The following is a 24,055-nucleotide window of genomic DNA, read 5'->3' on the forward strand; positions in this document are numbered from 1 at the left end:
CAGTTCGTTGCAGAGACAGCAGTTCGTTACAGAGACAGCAGTTCGTTACAGAGACAGCAGTTCGTTACAGAGACAGCAGTTCGTTACAGAGAAAGCAGTTCGTTGCAGACAGCAGTTCGTTACAGAGACAGCAGTTCGTTACAGAGACAGCAGTTGGTTGCAGAGACAGCAGTTCGTTACAGAGACCGCAGTTCGTTGCAGAGACAGCAGTTCGTTGCAGAGAAAGCAGCCTAGACAGCAGTTCTACTTGACACCGAACGATAGCTGACAACCTCCCTTTTCAGTAGTGATAAAACGATACACATTCAGTATAGGGGTGAGGCAAGTTCAGTAACCTGATGAGTACTGACATGTGGCGGTGGCATGAGCATCCTGTGTGGTATTCAAACACGAGGCCGGCCACTCACACAACACAGTTAATCGAGTTAACACACAAAAGGTTGGATGAGAAAACGCATATCTACCACAAGGAAAAACGTTTTGCCTATTCCGGGAACATTGTATAGAGATATTTTTCACGAGTTGTAGTCTGGTCTTAACCAGTCTTTTTACCTCAATGAATATAGCAATATAACGAGACTGAATAAAATTCAGGGTAAAACGTCAAAAAATGTATACATTAAATGTCAATTGCAGTTGGCAGTTTCGTGTATTTAGATTTTCAATGGGCTAACACAGCCTGTTTCCAAGTCGATTATTCACCTTGTATTTAAATATTTCAAGTTGTCTTGGAGAGAGTTGAGTATATATATAACACTTGTCTGAAGAAGCGTGTCTGTGAAGAATATCTATAGAACACTCAAGAATGCAGCGACCGGCGAATTCCATCCAAGGCAAGAACCAATTTCGTTATAAAAAACGCATTGTTCAAATGTATAAAAGGACAACAAATTGACAAGTTTATCGTATATATACGACCCACGTCTTACTCATGCACCAGCAGAACAAATTTCGTTTTAAAAAACATATTGATCTAACATATAAGAGGATAATAAATTGACAAGTTTATCCTATATATACGACCCACGCCTTACCCCTGCACAAGCAGAGCCAATTTCGTTTTAAAAAAACATTTTGATCTAAAATATAAGAGGATAATGAATTGACAAGTTTACCCTATAAATATATACGACCCACTCACTACCCCAGCACCAGCACAGCAGTTCAACAATGCAGCATAGCGACATCAGGGAGCAAAGAATTTAAAAACAAAGAAAAGACCAAGCAAATTCACCATATCGATATTGAAAACGTTTCGGAGTCCAGCTTCATCATCAGTTCGAAAAAACTAAAAATGAATAAAATCCTACTATTATATCAAAATTCTAAGACAGACATAAAACCTAAACAAGACCTAACATTATATCGATAAAAGCAGACTGATAATATAAGTACTACTGACATCAGAGAGAATGCAGCGATTACCAATGGCATCAAAGGGCGATTACAATGTGATTATTATTACCAATGGCATCAAATTAAGGGCACAGCAGTTCAACAATGCAGCATGGCGACATGAGGGAGGATGCAGCGTTTACCAATGGCATCAAAGGGCGATTAACAAGGCGATTATTACCTAATGGCATCAACGGACGATTAACAAGGCGATTATTATTACCAATGGCATCAAAGGGCGATTAACAATGTGATTATTATTACCAATGGCATCAAATTAAGGGCACAGCAGTTCAACAATGCAGCATAGCGACATCAGAGAGAATGCAGCGCTTACCAATGGCATCAAAGGGTATTTACGACTGACGATCAAGCGAATGCAAACTGAACTGCAGGCTGTGGGCCTGGCATGCGGGTTAGTTCATCAGTAAATCGACCAAACGAGGTGATATAAATTCTTATTTGCAGACGGGGATATTCAATACTGACGCAGTAAGAATAAACATAACTCTTAACTCCACATATATTACTCCCTACATTTTCTTATTTACAGACGGCAATATTCAATACTGACGCAGTAAGAATAAATATAACTCTTAACTCCACAAATATTACTCCCTACATTTTCTTATTTACAGCCGGGGATATTCAATACTGACGCAGTAAGAATAAACATAACTCTTAACTCCACTTAACTTCCCTACATATACATAACAGCGGAGTAACGACAGCAAATCACAAATCACAACCTTCGAGGTAAATGACTGATAAAACGTTGGTTACGTTGAAACATGATTAATCAACGCTACGTCAACGTCAATTGCATAATGAATTCGCAGCGAGATCGAGGCTATGTTGAGTTAGAGTTTTTTGATAACATTTGCCAGAGGAGCACGTCTCTCTAGTATAGGTCGTTGCAAGACAAAGAAAGATACATTGCAAGGAGAATTGTGGTGACACAAGCTGTATGTTTAGATGCTATCGCTGGCCTGACTTATGCCAGCGCACACGCCACTTGCGAGGTCATCCACATCATCTTAAGATGCCGAGTTCTTTCACAGGACATTCAAGAATGTTTCAAACAATTTGAATCCAATTAAGATGCCGAGTTCTTTCACAGGACATTCAAGAGTGTTTCAAACAATTTGAATCCACATCATTTTAAGATGCCGAGTTCTTTCACAGGACATTCAAGAGTGTTTCAAACAATATTTTGATGTCCTACGACTTGTAACTTTATGTAACATTCAAGGGTATGTTTCAAACAACTTGATGTCCTTCGACTTGTAACTTTATGTAACTTCTTAAAGTTTGACGACTCGTGCTTGAAATTTAGTTATAGGTAAGAACAGCGGAGCACGAGCGCTATGAAGTTTCAGAATTTCGTTATCTCAAGGTTGTTGCATCGTAATAGCAAAATTAAAGAGAATATCGCCACATATGAATATTATATGTGTACGAAGGGGCATTATTAAGTGCACCACAATATATAGTAATGTAGCTTCATCTCACTCGTAGCATAAGAAAAAAATTCGGGTCAATCTTAACAAGTTCTATCCAAGAGAGCAACCGCTTTCATTAACAAAGCTCTCATTCATGCTCCAACCATTTATAATAAGTGCCGCCATATCGAATAACAGATGCTAGAGATTAGATTACTTAAAGAGATTATACCAAAACAATGACAAGAGTTTTCTTTGAAATTATCAATGGGTGAAATTGACGAGAGCGTTCGTATTTAAAAATCATGCAGAGTAAAAGATTAACTGTGATAAAGTGCACATTTAAGCTCAACATTTTACACGTCTAAATGCATGGACACATAGATGGCTCAATGAAAGGATCTTAATGAGAGTGACGCTTGCGGGTGAATGGGATCCTTCAGAGGCCGCATTGGCTGTGCAAGAAGCGACTTATATGCGTTTATCTTAGGCCACAAAACCGCCAGGGGATCTTTGACAATCTGACTGATAAATGTGATAGCATATCGTGATAAACTTTGCTACCACAGTTCAAGTCGAGCCTTAACTAAAGGAAAATATATAATTTGTGATGGTGGATGTTTTTCTTAGCAATTCCCGTAATAATTCATGAAGCATTAGTTACTAGATGGTCAGATGACACTCATCACTAGTATAGCTGGTCGTACTAGTAAGTGACCAACTGAACGTAAAATCGGGTATGTACGAAATAGACAAGCGGCATCAGCACTGCATTGGTATGAAACAATGCTTAGTGCACGAAGCATTTTCGACAAATATGGAATTTTGGATCACTCATAACGTGTAAAGAATATAAGTGATTCAGCGATTGAATGTCATGTAAGGTTTACACTCGGAACGCAATAGAAACCAGTTAGGAACGCAAATCAATCAGTCAGAGAACGTTCGCACTTATACCCTTTCGAATCAAATTATTTCCAATCCCTGCATCATAGACTGCATTAAAAATAACGTCAAAATACAAAAAAAAACATGCACCTGTGCCTGAAAAAAATATACATAAATAGAAAGAATGAACTGGTATAGGCTGACTAGGTTGAGGTGGGAGGGTTGGAAGCCGCCCGGCAAAGCGAGGTGAAGTTGGCACGCGACCAGCCGGAGACTTGGCTTCTTAGCCAGCAGGTTGAGAGCAACCCATAACTGCTGAGCTTACCACCGCCACAGCAACCCATAACTGCTGAGCTTACCACCGCCACAGCAACCCATAACTGCTGAGCTTACCAGCGCCACAGCAACCCATAACTGCTCAGCTTACCACCGCCACAGCAACCCACAACTGCTGAGCTTACCGCCGCCACAGCAACCCATAACTGCTGAGCTTACCAGCGCCACAGCAACCCATAACTTCTGCGATCGCTAACAGCAACAAAGGAGGATTGCGCACAATCAATTACGTAAGAATAACGAATAAATATATTACTTGTTAATCTCCATGGATGGCAGTTGATGTACGATTCAAAAAAAGTTTCGACATTTACCGTTTCTTTCTGGACGACAAAAAAGCGTTACTATCTCTTATAGTCACTAGAGCAAAATATCGATGTTTGACTAAATTTATGCGCCGAAACTGGCAGATTTTGGCCCTCGATATATATAATAGCACGACGAGTGTTGCCCTCGGCCGAGAAAAGGTTAGACATCACATGCAGAAGTAGGCGGAGGCTAATGATACGAAGCTTGGGGCGTCACCAGCCAGGGTAAATGGGCTGCGACAACTGAGCGAGCCCTGCCTGAGCACTGAAATGATTTTGACGAGAATCAAAATATTTACAAATGGCGAGTAATAAACCTATTAATAATAATAAACCTATTAATAATGCGACAACTGAGCGAGCGCTGCCTGAGCACTGAAATAATTTTGACGAGTATAATGATTTTGAGGAATATACAAAATTATTTTGACGTGAATCAAAATTTTAACAAATGGCGGGGAAACCAATCCGACATTTTGACGCGGAATATAAAAAAATATTTTGACGAATATAATGATTTTGAGGAATATAACAAATGATTTTGACGAGGAATATAAAAAATGATTTGATGAATATAATAATTTTGAGGAATATAACAAATGATTTTGACGAGGAATATAAAAAATATTTTGACGAATATAATGATTTTGAGGAATATAACAAATGATTTTGACGAGGAATATAAAAAATGATNCGATAGGTTTTATGCTAACGCGATAGGTTTTATGACACGATAGGTTTTATGCTGCTAAGACGATAGATTTTATGCTAACACGATAGGTTTTATGCTGCTAAGACGATAGGTTTTATGCTGCTAACACGATAGGTTTTATGCTGCTAACGCGATAGGTTTTATGCTAACGCGATAGGTTTTATGCTAACGCGATAGGTTTTATGCTAACACGATAGGTTTCATGCTAACGCGATAGGTTTTATGCTAACACGATAGGTTTTATGCTAACGCGATAAGTTTTATGCTAACGCGATAGGTTTTATGCTGACACGATAGGTTTTATGCTAACACGATAGGTTTTATGCTAACGCGATAGGTTTTATGCTAACACGATAGGTTTTATGCTGCTAACACGATAGGTTTTATGCTAACACGATAGGTTTTATGCTAACACGATAGATTTTATGCTAACGTGATAGGTTTTATGCTAATCAAATGCATAGCAGCGCAAGAAACCAAACGATTGTCAGGTGTCAATCGTTTCATTCTAATACATAATTGTTGGGTGATTTTAGTCAGCCCAATCGTACCGACTTTGTTCTTATTAAATTTACGTCGCGATATATGCAATGAATAATGATCGTATCAGGCGTCAATCGTCTCTAATCTTATAATATAATTAGAGTGAGAAGATAGAAGCCTCACAAGATCTTAATTAGCGACGCTAATTAAAACAAATGAGTCAGTGCGAGCTGGTTGACGAATATCAGAATGGAGGAGTGTGGGGTAGAAAAAAATTTCTATGCGGTTGAACGAATATCTCTATAGAACATTTATAAAACAAAGACCGAGATAGAGAGAAAAGAACCCAATTTATATAAATATAATTTCGCGAACCCAATCCCAATATAAATAATTTCGCGAACCCAATCGCGAAAACCCAATTTATATAAATAAATTGCACCGACGAAGTAGCGTCGACCTTCCAATATAAATAATTTCGCGAACCCAATCGCGAAAACCCAATTTATATAAATAAATCGCACCGACGAAGTAGCGTCGACCTTTGCTATTGCTAAGGAAATTGGCAAGTCATGGTGCGACAGCTGAACCGAAGCCGGCAACACGACTGTAGCAAGGACTTTACAAGACCAAAAACTTCTTGGCTGGTAACTTGCTCGTAAATTGCAGTACTTTGCAAGCGTAAACTTGGAGAAACGCCACATAAATGAATCATACGGCTTTTTCCAACAAGCTAGCATTCTAAAAGTTCTTTGAGAATAGTTAACAAGCGAACATTCTAAGAGTTCTATGAGAATAGTAAAATTCTTTGGTGCTAAGTAAAGCCACATGACGTCATTTCCTAAGTTATTATTTTTACTGTCAAGAATCTATAAGAAAACCTATAAAAATCTATAAGAAAGAGGAGGCTCGATATCGTTATTGTCATGATTTTAGGTCGTTGAGAAATAAATCAATAGCTTAGTCAACGCAGTGCGGATTAACGTGTAATAGCACTCCTTAGCACAAGTTCATATTTGGAGATTACCAACAATTTTAAATTCCAGCAAAAGCAGTTGTTCCTTCGAAGTTTAGCTCTTAAAAATGTGATCAGATCAGACTACTGATATACGAGTTTATATAATTAATCAGACTAGTTTAGAAAGACTAGAGAAATTTGAATTCGTTGAGTATTTTAACAAGTCACCTGTTCTTTTGAGCGACAAGGGAGATGAGAGTATTGCGGAGCAGTTTTTTGTAGCTGCAACATGTAACAGCACCAGCAGCATGTAACAGCACCAGCAGCATATAGTAGTACGTAGCAGCAGCAGCATGCAGCAGTAGCAACATGCAGCAGCAGCATATATAGCAGCAGCAGCAGCATATATAGCAGCAGCAGCAGCATATATAGCAGCAGCAGCAGCATATATAGCAGCAGCAGCAGCATATATAGCAGCAGCAGCAGAAGAACATGCAGCAGAATGTAGCAGCAGCAGCAACATGCAGCAGCAGCAGCAGCAACATGCAGCATCAGCAGCAGCAGCAGCAACATGCAGCAGCAGCAGCAGCAGTAGCGAGTGCGGCAGCAGAGGTCAGAGCTGGTATTGAGCGCGCCGGTTCTCGCCCGCCAGTCGGACGGGCGTCTCTCCTCCAGGCCAGCATCGGCCAGCGACTCCACCACTATACGTGCCTTGGCGACCGACGTATCGTGTGTGCTGTGTGCACCTGTGTGATCGTGCATGCTGTGTGATCGTGCGTGCTGTGTGCACGTGTGTGATCGTGTGTGCTGTGTGCACCTGTGTGATCGTGCGTGCTGTGTGGACGTGTGTGATCGTGCGTGCTGTGTGATTGTACGTGCTGTGTGCACCTGTGTGATCGTGCCTGCTGTGTGCACCTGTGCGATCGTGCGTGCTGTGTGGACGTGTGTGATCGTGTATGCTGTGTGGACATGTGTGATCGTGCCTGCTGTGTGGACGTGTGTGATCGTGCGTGCTGTGTGCACCTGTGTAACCGTGCCTGTTGTGTGGATATGTGTGATCGTACCTGCATTAATAAAGAATTGCACATCTCTCTTCAATCATCGTCAACATTTAGAACGCGCTTACGTTTTGCCATCAAATAACTGCCTTCTTGCAAGAGCTACACAATTTTCAACGAAATTTGCTCATCATGAAATTGTTCTTATGAAGGGACTTCGTCCGCAAATCATATGAAAATGAGATCGAAGTTCTGACGGATCTTTAAGAGACACGTGCCATTTCTTCGATTTGTTGATGGGATTCAGCAGCGGTGACCGGAGAGCTGCTGAGTCAGCAAATTTACTCAGAAAATCAAGGAAAGTCTCGCGATTCAAGGAAAAGAAAATTAAGTCTTGCGATCAACTCCAGTCGCCTCAGCGAAGTAAACTAGTTTAAATTTTTCGCTGCGTCACCAAAAAATTAAAGAAGCCTAAAACTAGCTATATAAATATATAGCTAGTATATAAATATATAAAATAACGTACATATGCTAAGAAGTACGACAATAACTAATATGGCAGCCAACGACAGGCGTCCAATTGCAGATATTCTTGGATAACGAGCGACGCGCGACTGAACTAATTACGAAATTCATCATACATATGAAGGAACAAGATTCCCTAATGCCACAAAGCTAATAGCAGTTTCTGTAGTCACCGCGACGTCACAAGTAGCATTGCCAAGTTGACATGGAGTGGCAAGAATAGGACTTGTTAGTGTCTCCAGCTCGAGACCAAAAAGAAGAAAAAGAAGAAGAAGAAGTAGAAAAAGAAAAAGAACAAGAAAAAGAAGAAGAAGAAAAAGAAGAAGAAAAATAAAAAGAAGAAGAAAAAGAAAAAGAAGACCAAGAAGAAGAAGATGAAGAAGAAAAAGAAGAAAAAGAAGAAAAAGAAGAAAAAGAAGAAAAATAATACAAAAAAGAAGAAGAAGAGAAGAAGAAGAGAAAGAAGAAAAAGTAGAAGAAGAAGAAGCAGAAAAAGAAAAAGAAGAAGAAGAAGAACAAGAAGAAGAAGAAGAAGAAGAAAAAGAAGAATAATACAAAAAAGAAGGAGAAGAAGAAGAAGAAGAAGAAGAAGAAAAAGAAGAAGAAAAAGAAGAAGAAGAGAAGAAGAAGAGAAAGAAGAAAAAGAAGAAGAAGAAGAAGAAGAAAGAAAAAGAAGAATAATACAAAAAAGAAGGAGAAGAAGAAGAAGAAGAAGAAGAAGAAAAAGAAGAAGAAAAAGAAGAAGAAGAGAAGAAGAAGAGAAAGAAGAAAAAGAAGAAGAAGAAGAAGAAGAAAAAGAAGAAGAAGAAGACAAAGAAGAAGAAAAAGAAGAAGAAGTAGTACGGCAGCTCATGTAATTACAGGAAACAAGGGCGGGGCTGTGGCGTCCGGCACGCAACCCACGACACCCGTCGTCACCTCTACACCTGCACGTACCACACTCGTCTTGTGCTCTAAATTTCAATTAGATCCAAACTCATATTTACTCTATTCATAAGAGTAGATAGGAGGAATTTTCAATTCAGAATTTATTAGCATATTTTAACCCTTGATACGCATCAGGGGGGCATACTTTCAAAATTGCTAAGTGAACGTAAGTACTTACGCTCTATTTTCTTGTCTGATTGGTGGATTTTGCTTGAAAGGCCGTCAATGATTGGCTGATGAACTTACGATCTCTTAACTTTTTTTGAAAGTATGAGCATAGATCATGATAAGAAACAGAAACACAATAACTAACTTTTATTCAACATTGCTGTCAGCGAATGGCAGGCGAGAAAGAATTTCTATTTTCTATGCAGGGAACACATCTGTCAGCAAACTTCACGCTTATATAGACAAGAGTAAGCTCATTTGGTTGCGCGTGAGCGACAGCCACACAAAGCATTGTTGCAGTCCACAGCGACGGATGATATAAAAATGATCGCAGATTCCGAGCACACTGCCAAATACTCTGAGCACGGCTATACCCAGAGGTGGGCAGTAGCGCGCTACATGTAGCGGCCGCTACATTTTCAGTAGCGGTAGCGGTAGCGGCTCTACATTTAAGGATTTAAGGCAATGTAGCGGTAGCGGTAGCGCCCGTTACAATCTAGTGGGGGTAGCGGTAGCGCCCGCTACATTTAGAGCATGTAGCGGTAGCGGTAGCGCCCGCTACATTTAGAGCATGTAGCGGTAGCGGTAGCGCCCGCTACATTTAGAGCATGTAGCGGTAGCGGTAGCGCCGCTACATTTCCAAGTAGAGCTGCCCAGCTCTGGCTATACCATCTCCTGCACAGACAACTTCAGCCGGTGGACACTGACGCGACATTTATTCATTACTTCAGCAGCATATTTACTTACAGTACATCATGTCAGTTAGAAATGTTCACCATGTATTGCGATGCCTCAAAATAAATGCTCTGCCAAGAAGCTCCGAGTCAAAGTGTGACAGGCCCAAGCTTTATTTAACATTTCTTCGCTATTCTAACCTCGAATGGAAATGAATCGTGCGTATTATTTTTTATCTATTCAAAATTGTGCAGCTTTAAAAGCAATCACAATCCAGCAAACGCACTCAATTGAACTAGAAAAAAACAAATCTATTTTTGTGTGGTGAGTACGATGATGAAACCTAACAGAGAATATTTCACTGGTCGGTGAAACCTGTAAACGAGTACCTGTTGATGACTCATCTCAGGCGCAGCAGATGAGGCCTCAATTCTTCACTGTGCTAACAAAGACCAAAATAAAAACATAACGTGGGCTCCCTCCCCATTCTCTAGCTCGCTCTACATGAGCCCACTGCTTGTCAGGCGACTGCCAACACCACAGCTGCCACCACTTCTGCTAACGCATGCAAGTATGAGAGCTCTACGTACGACGTAGTCTTGCAACTTAGAATGATACTATCACCATCAACTGATAGTTCATGGTCAAAACGGAGAAAAACTTTCTAGGTTTCTATCTTCAGTAAATGAGATTTTCTGTGATTTTTCTTCTCTGTGAGTAAATGAGATTTTCTGAGTTAACTTAAGAGCAATCAAGGATACAGTGATACGGGAATATATTGAGCGTATGAGTACGAGTTCAAAATAAAAATTTTCAGTGAAAATAAAAAGCGAGAATTGCGAAAATGTGGCTGTAGCCGCAGCCGCTAAAGGCAGGTGACAGGACTTCAAGTGGCATTTCCCCGACGCTGAGACAAGACGTGGTCGTAGGCGCTAAAATATGAGGATATTTTGGCATCGACATTCAAGTAGGTCAGTAAACGCTCACACATTCACCTGACTGTCGCGCTTCGATCCGTTGCCTTCATATGAAAAATTAGAGCACAAAAATTATCAATATATATCTTTAAAACATAATCCAGTCGTGAAAATGACAAATTTTACATAAAACACGATAAGCAGTTATGTAGTAAGGAAATAAATTGTACTTTCGAATAACTCCTGCAGTCAAAGCCATAATTTATAGTGCACTCCATGGGGACGCATTTCTCCAGCTAAAGTGAACGTGGACGTATCAATGACCTCTCAGAGGGCGAATAATTCTCAGCATTGAACGTTTAGGGTACAAAGTTTATTTACTTGAGTTAGAGAGCGAAGTGAAATGGTGGATTGGCATTGAACGTGGCCTGTCTGAATGGGTGTTGCAAGGCTGGCATTAGACGAGTACCAGAAGTAGGGGAGCGAAACAGACTTGGAGGAAGAGAAAGTAACTTTTATTGAGGTCGCTTGACGTGCTAAGCAGTTCTTTATGGCCTATAATGTTGAAATTAGTCGTTATAGCGAGGCGCTTTTTGTAGCGCCTTATCACATTCAAGTATATGTCTTTACAGACGCGTAGCAGACCAGCTTCAATTTAGGCGTCTGGAGAGCGCAAAATTTAAGAGTTAGGACTCGGTCGTCTGCTGGAGCATTTTAAGATTGTGACTACTCAAAACAACTGCAATTATAATATTTTTTAATCTAAAGAGACCAAAAAATACGATTACAGAACTCGAGATATTTTTCACCAAATTGCGCTCAAACCCAGAAGATAAGACAAGTGAGAGTGGCACCTACCTTCAAGTGATGCGAGAAAAACACTAAAGCAAAAATGAAATGGAAGTACCACTGATAAATTATTAAAATTTAAAGCGACAAAATACGATAAGAACATAAAATTATTTAGAACTGAGTGGGAAGAATTATCAAGATACTCGCTCGCCTTAACACAAGAAGTGGAAGAAAAGCATACAAGGCAAGCCACAAAAAATTATGTCGCTACATTCACCAGACACAAAAGATTGTGGGTAGTCTGATATGGTATCAGTTTTCAGGTCTTGCAGATAAGAAGAAAACCTCTCGAGCATGAAGGGAACTTATTTCATGGAAGTAGGAATTGTTGCATCCGAACTCGTACTGGTGAATAAAATACTTAAGTGGCGGCGAGAAAATGATGGTTTTACCAGCAACAGTACGTAAGGGTACGCACACAGTGAAAGCAGGTTTTCTCGCGCGGGCAACCTGCTCCAACCTGCTACAAGAATGAACATAGGATAATAATGTAAGTGTTCACAGTGAAAACCTGTACGAACAGGCTTCTGTATTCTATAGTTTCAGGCACCAGCCTGAGCAGGTAACCAGCACGCTGGCAACCTGCTTTCACTGTGTGCGTACCCTAATTCAGCAAAAACGTACTACAAGAATGATAAAAAAACGGCACAATGGCGCCATTGTAATACCAGATCCTATGTCTCCGACAGTTCTCATGGAGGCGACAGGTTCCGGCGCACGACAAGCAACAACGATTAGTCCAGACATTAGAAAGCGATCAAGGCTGATGCCGGTTGCAGAGTGGCTGACGCCGGTTGCAGAGTGGCTGACGCCAAGTGGCACACGCCGGTTACCGAGTGGCTGACATCGGTTACCGAATGGCTGACGCCGGTTACCGATTGGCTGACGGCGATTACCGAATGGCTGACGGCGGTTACCGAGTGGCTGACACACGATGTTGTGCTTCATACTGGATTTTAGTTTGACCTCCTGATCACTGTCAAGAAAATTTAGTTAAATTTGAACGCGAATGAGATTTTACCGTGAACCAAAAGTAGCAGTCAATGACCCGATCATTGACACTGGTCAGATACCGTTAATGATTTAAGTAATGACATTGAACAGGTATGTACTTATATACGTACTTTTTCTTACAGGACCATGAAGGTGTGAAGCAGAAGAAGAAATGGTACTATAAAGATAATTCAAAAGACGTTTAGAAGTTATAAGCGCCTCGAAAGTGTTGAACTAACCATGCTAATTATTAAACGGGTTAAGAGGTCTGTGAGTTAGGATGTGAGGTGAGGAATGTTGACAGACAAATTCTAGAACAAAATGTACAGCAGATATATACATTTCACGGCGCATTTGATAAACATCGCGAAACGAGCTGGAGTAGAAAGGCGCACACAATTTCCTGGAAATTATATCGAGGTTTAAGAGGGGAAAAAACCCATTAATTTTGCGTATGGAGGACGAGTTTTGGAGAGAAAGTGTTAACTGAACAGCAGTGTTTCTTCACTGCGGTTGAGGGTTAAGCCGGCATCAGGCATCAGGCAGCAGTCGAGCAGGGCTCACAGATGGTAGCAGTTACACCAGTTTTTGCACGAGACACTTGAGTTAGCAGCCAAGCTTTCGCACCAAAAATCGGGAGGCTCGCTCATACGCGGCCTAACTTCTATCTCTTGTTAATTAAATCAAATATAATACAATACCAAAGACACAAACTAAAACCAGTTTAATCGTCTCCTGAATAGTCTCAAACTATATAAGGCATCAGATATAAATAGCTGTAGTTAAGTGCCCGTGCGATTGCGCTGCGAGTCATGGATATGACTTTAACAGGAAATTAAGCTAATGTTTCGAGTGCCTCGGATTCGAGACGAACATAAATACATAAAAGGTAATCATTTGCGCATGCTTTTGAGCAACGAGCTGTACATATATGTACAGTGCACGAAGTGCTCTGACCATCAAAGGAAGTAGCCATACTTTCAAAACTCGCTAAGGTAACGTAAGTACTTACGCTCTATTTTCTTGTCTATGATTGGTGGATTTTGCTTGAAAGGCCGTCAATGATTGGCTGATGAACTTACCATCTCTTAACTTTTTTTGAAAGTATAGGCCCAGACCATCAAAGGAACAGCGACAGGTTCGGGCCGGTACAGCAAATTCCATCAGGAGCGCGGTACAACGAAAGCGGGCGAAGGGGGGCGGCCGCTCCCCAACCCCCTGGCAACAACCACTATAGCACCTAGCCGGCGTGTTGACGAACATGCGAACACACAGACACACACACATACACACACTCACACATACATAGTGGAGGCGAGCGTGAGTCTGGCCGCTGCGACTAAAGACCTTTGCACGACGAGAACTTGCAGTGACAGCAGCAGACGGCGGCGGCGGTGGTAGCCTTACAAGCAAATATTGGACGAACACGCAGCGCTACAGTCAACACAAGCGCCGCTCTCAAAAGACAATGCAGTAACGAGCGCAGTGCGTGAGAAACTACACGCTCAGGTGAGAAAGTACACGCTCAGCTGAGAAAGTACACGCTCAGCTGAGAAAGTACACGCTCAGCTGAGAAAGTACACGCTCAGATGAGAAAGTACACGCTCAGCAGAAAAAATATGAGTGCGCAATCATTGGCAAAACTTAGAGCAATTAAATCCATTTAAGGTTACTAAATTAACATAGAGTGCTTTAAATTAACATAGTGCTTAACTTTAATTAAGTGTTGCTTGTTAAATCATACAAATACAAATACAAATATACCTCTTGTCACAGCAACAATAACAAGACTGACAAGTAAAGTCAGTACAACAAGAGTTACATTTATTAAAACCAAACAAAGATGCCTCGATAACGAAGACGAACTCAGAACTGACCATATCCTGATGGTATCTTTGCGAATTGCAGCAGTTTGCGAATTACGCGAATCGTGCATGTGTCACGATCACGCTGGAATGTTCTTCTATGTTTTCTGAGAAATCACCTCAGATTTATCGCAATTACAGTGCGAACGCGCCATAACAGGACGAATTTTTTCACCGTGTATCAGCTGTGAATATGATCGCAAACGATCTGTACATCGTCGTCGCTATAGAGGAAGACGACTTTATAGCCATAAATTAACGGTACCTAACACGTTTGAAGAAACTTCATCTACAAGTTTCATAGCTAATGATTGGCATTTCATGTCGGCAAGGGTAACAAATTCTCAATTTTGTCACAGATGAAAATGCGTACCCGGTGAGTGCGGAATGTCGAGCACTTCATTTATATTGGATTTTTTTTCGAAAGAATTTTCCCATTGATGTAAGAAATGTTAAGTTTCTGCAGCAGAAGGCATAATAAAATATGAAAGGACACATTTATATTTGAGAAATAAACTATTTAATGCAACTTAACATTCTTTTGAACGACACAAATCATTCCCTATTGATTAATAACCATTTAAAGCGTGTCAAAATTAAAGATTTTGAAAGCCCTTCAAAGCCCTTAGTACGTTTATAATTTTGTAAAAGTCCTGTTTACAAAATATAAAAATTGTAATCTCAGAATGACCAAAGAAATTCTGTCGAACTAGCAGGACGTATAAATATAAATGATATTCATCATTCCGACAAATTTTACGCCGAAAATTCACGCTTATCATATGCGTACAAAACAAAGTTTCACGCCTGTTCTAAAATCTTACTTCTTATCATTACTATTATTCAATTATTGAAGACGCTCGCCACTCTACCATTAAAACGTAAGGCGTAGCAAAGACGAAGCAGTCGAACATGCACGGTAAAGCGAAAAAATTAGGCACAAATTCTGCTTCATTAGCTTGAAAATTCAGGCATCGTTGGCCTAGTCCGGGGACAATTTTCCATTCCAATTCTCAAATAGCTGCCCGCTGGACCTTTGGTGTTATTGATAGAATTTACTCAGAAAAATAAATCGCTCATCTTGTCCAAATAGTGACACTTCCTTACCAACAGCAGGCGAAAAGAGCGGACGTATAGTGCTGATGCATATTTTTACCGGGGCCAAACTGGGTCAGGGGGCATACTTTCATAAAAATTGAGAGATCGTGAGTTCATCAGCCAATCATTGACGGCCTTTCAAGCAAAATCCACCAATCATAGACAAGAAAATAGAGCGTAAGTACTTACGTTCACTTAGCGAGTTTTGAAAGTATGGCTCCAGGACAACCCACATACGCGCTAAAGTGTGAAGCTATTTGGTCAACATCTCCCTCATTTACCTGAGGATTTGGACAACATCTCCCCCATTTACCTGAGGATTAGTACAACATCTCCCCCATTTACCTGAGGATTAGGACAACATCTCCCCCATTTACCTGAGGATTTGGACATCATCTACCTCATTTACCCGAGGATTTGGACAACATCTCCCTCATTTACCTGAGGATTTGGACAACATCTCCCCCATTTACCTGAGGATTTGGACAACATCTCCCTCATTTACCTGAGGGTTTGGACAACATCTCCCTCATTTACCTGAGGGTTAGGACAACATCTCCTTCATTTACCTGAGAATTTGGACAACATCTCCCTCATTTACCNCAAGAGGCTGACACAAATGTGCGATGTAGGCACAAGAGGCTGACACAAATGTGCGATGTAGGCACAAGAGGCTGACACAAATGTGCGATGTAGGCACAAGAGACTGACGTATAGAGTCGCGATATAGTCTCGCTCTCGTACAAGAATAGTTGGCAAGCGCTACGACGAACAGGCCACCACATCACAACTCCTGCTCAATATACCAGCCAGACAAGCGCGGGGCTCAGGGGCCACACTTTCAAAACTCGTTAAATGAACGTACGTACTTATGATCTATTTTCTTGTCTATGATTGGTGAATTATGCTTGAAAGGCCGTCAATGATTGGCTGATGAACTTACGATCTCTTAACTTTTTTTGAAGGAATAGGCCCTGAATACGAATTTTAACGCAATAATCAAGGTGCTCAATTATTTTTACTGCTCGTATGATAACGAATGCATCCCGGATAAAGTTGCAGGATTGATCATCCAAATGGCATGGGTTTGCTAGCGGCATAGACGTGACCGTGCACGTGACCTAAAGAGTTTGATCTCAAAAATGAATAGGTTGAATAATAGTTGCGGAAACAAAATGATAGAATTCACGACTTTGGTTCATTTTTCTAATGTGAATCGGTACAATACTCGCAATATTGTGTGAGATAGGACGCAGGGAACCGTCAAGTTTTTGCAAAGGAAGCCGTTTCAGAAAATGCAACATCTTATTAAATGGAAACTACAGTAAGATTCTTAGAATTTTGGGACTGGACAGAGAATTGATGGTACAAGGCAGAGGCGTTGCAAGTGGCTTGACACTAAATTTAAATATCCCCACAATACAAAATATATATTTGGGCGATAACCCTGTACATCCATAGTAAACGAGACAACCAAATCTAAGAAAGCAGAACCGAGAAACACGTGATAAAGACGATGTGTGGGTAAGTTGGGATGGGTATTTGGGCGACTTTAAAGCAGCAAGTTTAGAGGAAGAGGAGGCAGGCGGGTGTGTGGGGAGCTAACACCCTACAGGAGGTCGTGTAGGGAGGAGGGTGTTGCTCAGGTCACCCCGGCAGAGCAATCAATATGAGAGCGGCGCGCAGGCGCACAGACGCACTGCATAGCCGGCACCAGTCGCGCTGTCTCGCTCGTGCCACACTTCTTCCTCTTGCATTATCCATTTTCTTCCATCCATCTGTTCATAGGGACAATTTTACATCACATCCATCAATATCTTTATCTAAAATAAGTATAATTAGAGATCTACTAGGCATAGCCGGCACCAGTCGCGCTGTCTCGCTCGTGCCACACTTCTTCCTCTTGCATTATACCATCTGTTCATGTGGACAATTTTACATAACATCCATCAATATTTTTATCGAAAATAAGTTTAATTGGATATCTACCTACTAGAGAAAACGTATATCACTACTGGTACTGGGTGTAAACTTACAGCTATCATGCAGTGATAAACATGCCGAACATCGCCAGTCGTACTCTTACAACCTAATACTAAATTTTTGTTGAATATAAAATATTTGCCAATGACGCGACATTGATATAATAAGTGCCTAATAACCACTGAGCTCGAGAAGTAGTATATGCCATGATCGTTGTTTCGGTGTGTTTAGAACATATGATCTTTTGCTCATTTTAAAGGCTAAATAGGTGGCGTCGTGTTTTGAATAGCATGTGTAGGACTACAAGAGATTGTAGTAAAATTCTTGTCACTGACGCAGTTGTACGAAACTTCGAAATTATTACATTATTAATTGACGTGTTTTTCCACGAAAAATTTCTAAATTTAGAAGACACGGAATTAAATTTAAATGTCGTTATGTTTTATTAGCAACGAAATGCAGGTTGGACCAGCTCGCTTCTCGACTTAAAGATTCAAATTATTCGCCCGATCGGCAAATGTTTCTTCCGTTTTAGTAGGGAATATATCTTCCCAGACAGAATGACTGGTGATAATCGTAATCGCCAAGTGAATGAAAGAAAAAACGTATTAGTCACGCAACACATGAACTAGGAGTACGACCTAGCGGTCATCATTTTAGTTACAAATCTGCTGATCATAAATGAAGTTAGAAAATGAAGCCGTGTCTTGGAACTACCTTTAACTATGGTTTGGCTTTAAAACCCCGAAAAACCTTTATTCTATGGTTTTCAAACCATGGGTTTGGCTTTAAAACCCCGAAAAACCCTTATTCTATGGTTTTCAAACCATATAGCCATAGCCACTGCTAGCAAGAAGCTGCTAGGTGCTATAGGCCTACTTAGTCCAGACCAAACTGGTATTCAACGAACACATCGCACAACCTGTTCCTTTTCTCAGGACCGGTCTGGGTCCAGAGAACTTAAAATATGAAGCGTTTGTAATCAGATTATCAATTTAGAAGCCACGGAGGAACTTTCCTACCAAACTTAGGACACCTCGCAACGAAACTAACTTTGAACGGCTCCAATATAATGCCTGTAACGAAGTAAGTAATGTCCTCGCAATAGCTTCTATCATTTTAAGAAACATTTGAAAATGTATCGCGTTTCATTTTAAGAAACGGAAGTTTCATTTTAAGAAACATTTGAAAATGTATCGCGTTTCATTTTAAGAAACGGAAGTTTCATTTTAAGAAACATTTGAAAATGTATAGCGTCAGAATTTTAAAACAACAATTCGCTATAAATACCGTAGATATACAAATAAAATTCAGTAGTCTGTTTGAAGAATAAAAATACTAACCAATTGACAGATTAGAGAAATTTACTTCATAAAGCGCTATTTAACTTTGATACTCCTACTTCTTTGACCAAAGTTCCAACCAGCGGCAGGTTTATAAAAGCTCTGTAAAATTTCTTGCTTGCGTAGGAATGACAAACAATTTTTGCTTACGGCTGTTCGAGGGCAACGAAATCTAATGATACATTTCAATTTATCAAGCGACATACATATTTATTAATATATCTATTAGGAAATATATGTCGAAATAATATATTTCAAACCACGTAATAATGAAGGACCTAATTACTTACGTACTCGCATAAAGGGTAGCAAAATGAACGGTCATGAATAAAAAAAATGTAACTCGGTACTCACAGCAGTGAGTGACAGAGAGCGCATTTTCTCGTCGACGAAAACTTGAGGTCACGGACGGACGGACAGACCGACGGACAGACAGCCGGACGGACAGACGGACGGACATGGCGAGCACAATAGTGCATTTTTTCCATAAATGAGAAAATGCGCTAAAAATGAATAAGCAAGTGATCTGAAGTGCCATGTTCTGGCTTCGTCGACAGCGTAGGGCGGAGAGGGGGGAGGGGGGTTCACAGATGGCTGCTAACACTCAGAAAGATGAATGGGTCACATTGTGCAAATAGAGACACTTCATGCACGTAGCACAGATCCGCCATTTCGTTGATCAAAAATGGGTCACAAGGGCAAAAAAAAGCATTGTAATTGGATAACGTCTAACTAATTGCTCTGAGTGACGGCACACACGAGAGCTAGACTTCTTTGACACAAATTGTGTCGTGAGGCAAGATGACACAAATTGTGTCGTGAGGCAAGATGACACAAATTGTGTCGTGAGGCAAGATGACACAAATACGGTCATGGTCATAGTCAGTAGCGGTACAGTGACGGTCATAGTCAGTAGCGGTACGGTCATGGTCATAATCAGTAGCTGTACGGTTCCGGTAATCATCAGTAGCGGTACGGTCATGGTCATAGTCAGTAGCGGTGCGGTCATGGTCATAATCAGTAGAAATAAGAAATTCGAGTGATTTAAACTGATGGATTTCCAACTTTGATTGTATTACCCATTTCCTGTGCTATAGATTTCATTTTACTAGAGATTGAAAATTTGCATATCGACATGAACGCTCCATTGATTGCATTGTTGTTTGAATTGTGTTGTTTATGCATTCGTTTGCTTCACATTTTGAAACGCAATTAAGATTATTTCTCCGTAATCATCGTAACGCATGCCATTTATTTAGGACCAGCTTAACAATATTATATGACTGACAATATGTATTGTCAGTCTTGGCCTTTTAAAAGTCACTCCAGCACCAGAGAAGCGCTTTGAAAGCTGAGTGGAGCGCAAAGTGTGTGTGGGGTGGGGGGGAGAGAGGATGTTTACCGCGGACCCACAGAAGATTTATTATCATAGGACAGGCCTGCCTTTCCTGGCAAGTACGACAACGGAGGGGCAAATCTCGATTAAATCTACGGAAAATTCACGGACCTGTTGTTAAAAACGAATATAACTACCACCAGAAAATTTATTCAGAAATGCTTGGTATAGCGATCAATGAAGAATAACGAGTTAAACAAACTGATATCGCGAAAATGTTAGAAAAGTCGCTCGTTTTACGATCCTCATGGTTCAAAATTTTCGTTAGCGATAACACTGGTAATACAAAGTTTACATAATTTATCTTAATGTCCACAGGTTTAAAATAATTAGCCATAATAGCATTCCAAATTTCAGATTTTTATCTTATTAATGAGGGGAGTTATCTGTCGAATTCATAGTTAAGAATTTCCATAGACGAGTAAGACGACTACCGCGGCTGAGCGCGTCCACGGGCCTCTTAAACCCCCGAAAAACCTTTCTTCTATGGTTTTCAAACCATGGAACCCATATTCTATGGTTTTCAAACAACGGGTTTGCCTTTAAAACCCCAAGAAACCCTTATCCTATGGTTTTCAAACCATGGAACCCTTATTCTATGTCTTTCAAACCATGGGTTTGGCTTTAAAACCCCGAAAAACCCAATTCTATGGTTTTCAAACCATGGAACCCTTATTCTATTGTTCTCAAACCATGGGCTTGGCTTTAAAACCCCGAAAAACCCTTATTCTATGGTTTTCAAACCGTGGAACCCTTATTCTATGGTTTTCAAACCATGGGTTTGGCTTTAAAACCCCGAAAAACCCTCATTCTATGGTTTTCAAACCATGGATTTGGTTTGAAACCATGGTTCAAGCAATGTATAATTGTATTATACAAGGAGAATGTGGGAGCATACTCAGAGGAACAAGGGGAGCGCTTCCATCAAGATATGATGGACATTGAATACAGATATCAGGGATCTTACAATGAAAACATGATGGGAGACTACATTTGGGGTCTTACTCGGGAAAGTAATTTGTTGCATGCTCGTAGATCTAGAAAGACTGTTCATTTTTAACTTTGTAAACTTATTCAAGAAGGTTTAAAATAAATTTCATATTGTATGTTTTTGTTTTATGTCCAAAAATAACACGAAAGGGTGAAATTTGGCCATTTTTTGTCAAAATTTCATTCTGTAAGCTACAAAAGCGAAGTTTAAAAGGAATAATGGCCATTTTCTATTGTTTCGTAACAAAATGAGTTGGAAAATAACACTTACTTGCCAGGAACAAAAATTGTGTTACATAGTGTTATCTGAACTTATTTTGCTATATTTTAAAATCACTGGATGCTTCAAGGCATGGAAATATGATTTAGGAGTGCAAGAGGAGAAATACTTGATAAGTACGTGGCAGTAAAAAAATTAATGCCTATAGCTCCCTTAGATAAAATTGAAATCCATATCATAACATACATAACTAATAAGTATGCTGTTAATTGGCATGAAAAGCAATAGATGAACGTTCGGTTTTTCAATCAGGGCCTACAAGTTTTTTATTAAACATTAGGCCGCTATTATTTGGGAACTGCATGATATTGTGATGACAGTGCACTGCCTGATGGCAGGCATTGAACAATATACCTTAAAGTATCATGGCACCTCGCTACTTTTTTAACAAATTATTAAAAACTATATTCGGTGGTTCAAACGACATCGATGACAAAACTTACTCCATGCATTAAGTTTTTATTTCATATAGGTACTTAATTCTGTTCGCTGCGTAAAATTTGTTGTTAGACAAGCAAAACGTTTAACCCCCACCCATTATACTCCATTAGTTGGGGGGTTCCCACTATTCCGGTTTGGGTCTTTGCAGGGGGCCTGATTAGACGCCGAGACTGTAGTGCTGGGCGCGGGCTACTGCCTGCTTGCGCAGTTGCCTAGGTATGAAATTATTAGCTACTATGATGAATCTGCGCAATGTTGAAATGGTTGACGTTGAGCCCTGTAGATGCACTAGGCTTTTTGCAATTATTTTAGGAGAACTTTGAGGACTGATTTAAGTGATTATTGCCGGAGAATGCTTAACAGTATAGGCGAATGTTTTGTGATGGCGAATATGAGAGAAGCTTTAATACTGGTTACGGTGAGAGAATGTTTCGCACTCCCGTACGTGGAAAATGTGAGGTACCCGCAATAGGTATGAATGAAAGTGATAGAATGTTTCGGACATGGATAATGGGGGAGGATATTGAGCTGTATTGAATATTGAACAATGTTGATTGTTGAGTACTAGTGAAAGTTAGAGAATGTTTTAATGTCGGTAACGCGAAAGATGGGGTTGAAAGTTGTAATAACTGATATTATTACAAGTTTAAATTCGTGTTTCTAGCCAATTTGCTTCATTGTGCCGCGGTAATACATTTCTTTTATATTTTTCCGTCTAGTCTGCATATATATAGATAGCGTACAACAATTCAAATTCCCCTCCCTTCCCCCCCCCCATTAAGGGGAAGGGAGGAGGTATTTTTTAACGCACTTTTAAGATTCTGCCGTGTCTATTCGCCAAATGCGCGCGCCCCACGATCGCTCCAAGCTCGCTCGGTCTATGACCGGATTCTACTCAGACGCTTATTTCGCTAGCACAACCAGAGCATATAGCGGACATAGAGCCGCTCATTAACGCGCTGGGCGAGCTAAAGGTGTCTTTAACTCAGAAGTTGCCCACCCTCCCCTCAAAATTTCGATAGGGCTAGAGCCACTTGTTTTTGACGTTAGCTCCCACAACGAAACCAATCGATTATTCATCGGATATTCAGCGTTGCAATCAGTTTTGAATTGGGTAACGGTGTTCAGAATACTATCGTAGCTGTTTCGTAAGTTTTGAGAGCTGATGACTTGATCACTTGCTTAGAATGTTAAGAGCGATGTAGAGGAAGGCGCCCTGACGTGAGATTGTGAGACTTAGATACATGCATTTTCTGAAGAGAATTATGCGCCGATATTTGAGTCAGGCAAACTTTGAGACAGTGATGATCTGGGCTCTCACCAAATCCAATTAGGCCCATGCATCAACGGGATCATATACAGCTCGTGATTGTCCTTCAACCCAATCCTTATTCAATTTACAAAAGGAGTTCAAAGTTCACTGCAATAAACATTTGCTATTGCAAATTTCAAGAACAAACTCTGAACTTTCCTTCGTCACGACTCCGCACCAGGCAATAAACTAGCGTTTCTATACGGCGTACTTGAACCATCAGACGATTTCTCTAAACTTGAAATCCCTATATCAAAAATGTATCTTATTCAAAACACTAACAGCTAGAACTGATTGAAACTATTTATGCCCCAGGCCTTGAGATAAGTAGGCTAACTGTTCATTACTCGTTAATGAGTTGCTGGCCTCATATTTCAAGACAGAGATACTCAGAGGACGCTTGCTGGTGTGAACGACCATCATCTGCTAAGATTATCTCAGATATTTATTGGCAAAGGCTAGACTAGATAAAGCTTTGGAAAAATATATGTTCACACTCGACATCACTATGTTATTGTAATGATTTTTAGTTCTAGAAATTTTGAAGCAGATGTTCTGGCAACATCGACCAAAGTATTGGAAGGACTTGTTTTACGGTTTGACCATTCGTTGATCCTTACTGAAGACAGCCGCTGTGTTCTTGCTCTTGGTAAGCGTCTAGGTTCTCTAATTTGTAATAGAATAACTGTGATAATATGTTCAGAATATTGTGTACTTATCTAGTTATTAGTGCTTAATTAATTTAATGAAATGCGTGTTTATTTGTAGGA

The 24,055-nt window shown here is 40.3% G+C and overlaps 1 protein-coding gene across 1 annotated transcript in view; it reads right to left on the reverse strand.

Moving 5' to 3' along the window:
- LOC108679955 (sodium/potassium-transporting ATPase subunit alpha) overlaps positions 1-24,055 on the reverse strand; it is a 43,736-nt gene that overhangs the window by 12,062 nt on the left and 7,619 nt on the right. The window lies entirely within an intron of this gene.

Source organism: Hyalella azteca, unplaced genomic scaffold (genome assembly GCF_000764305.2).
Source record: "Hyalella azteca isolate HAZT.00-mixed unplaced genomic scaffold, Hazt_2.0.2 contig10132, whole genome shotgun sequence".
In the NCBI taxonomy this organism is placed as follows: Eukaryota; Metazoa; Arthropoda; class Malacostraca; order Amphipoda; family Hyalellidae; genus Hyalella; species Hyalella azteca.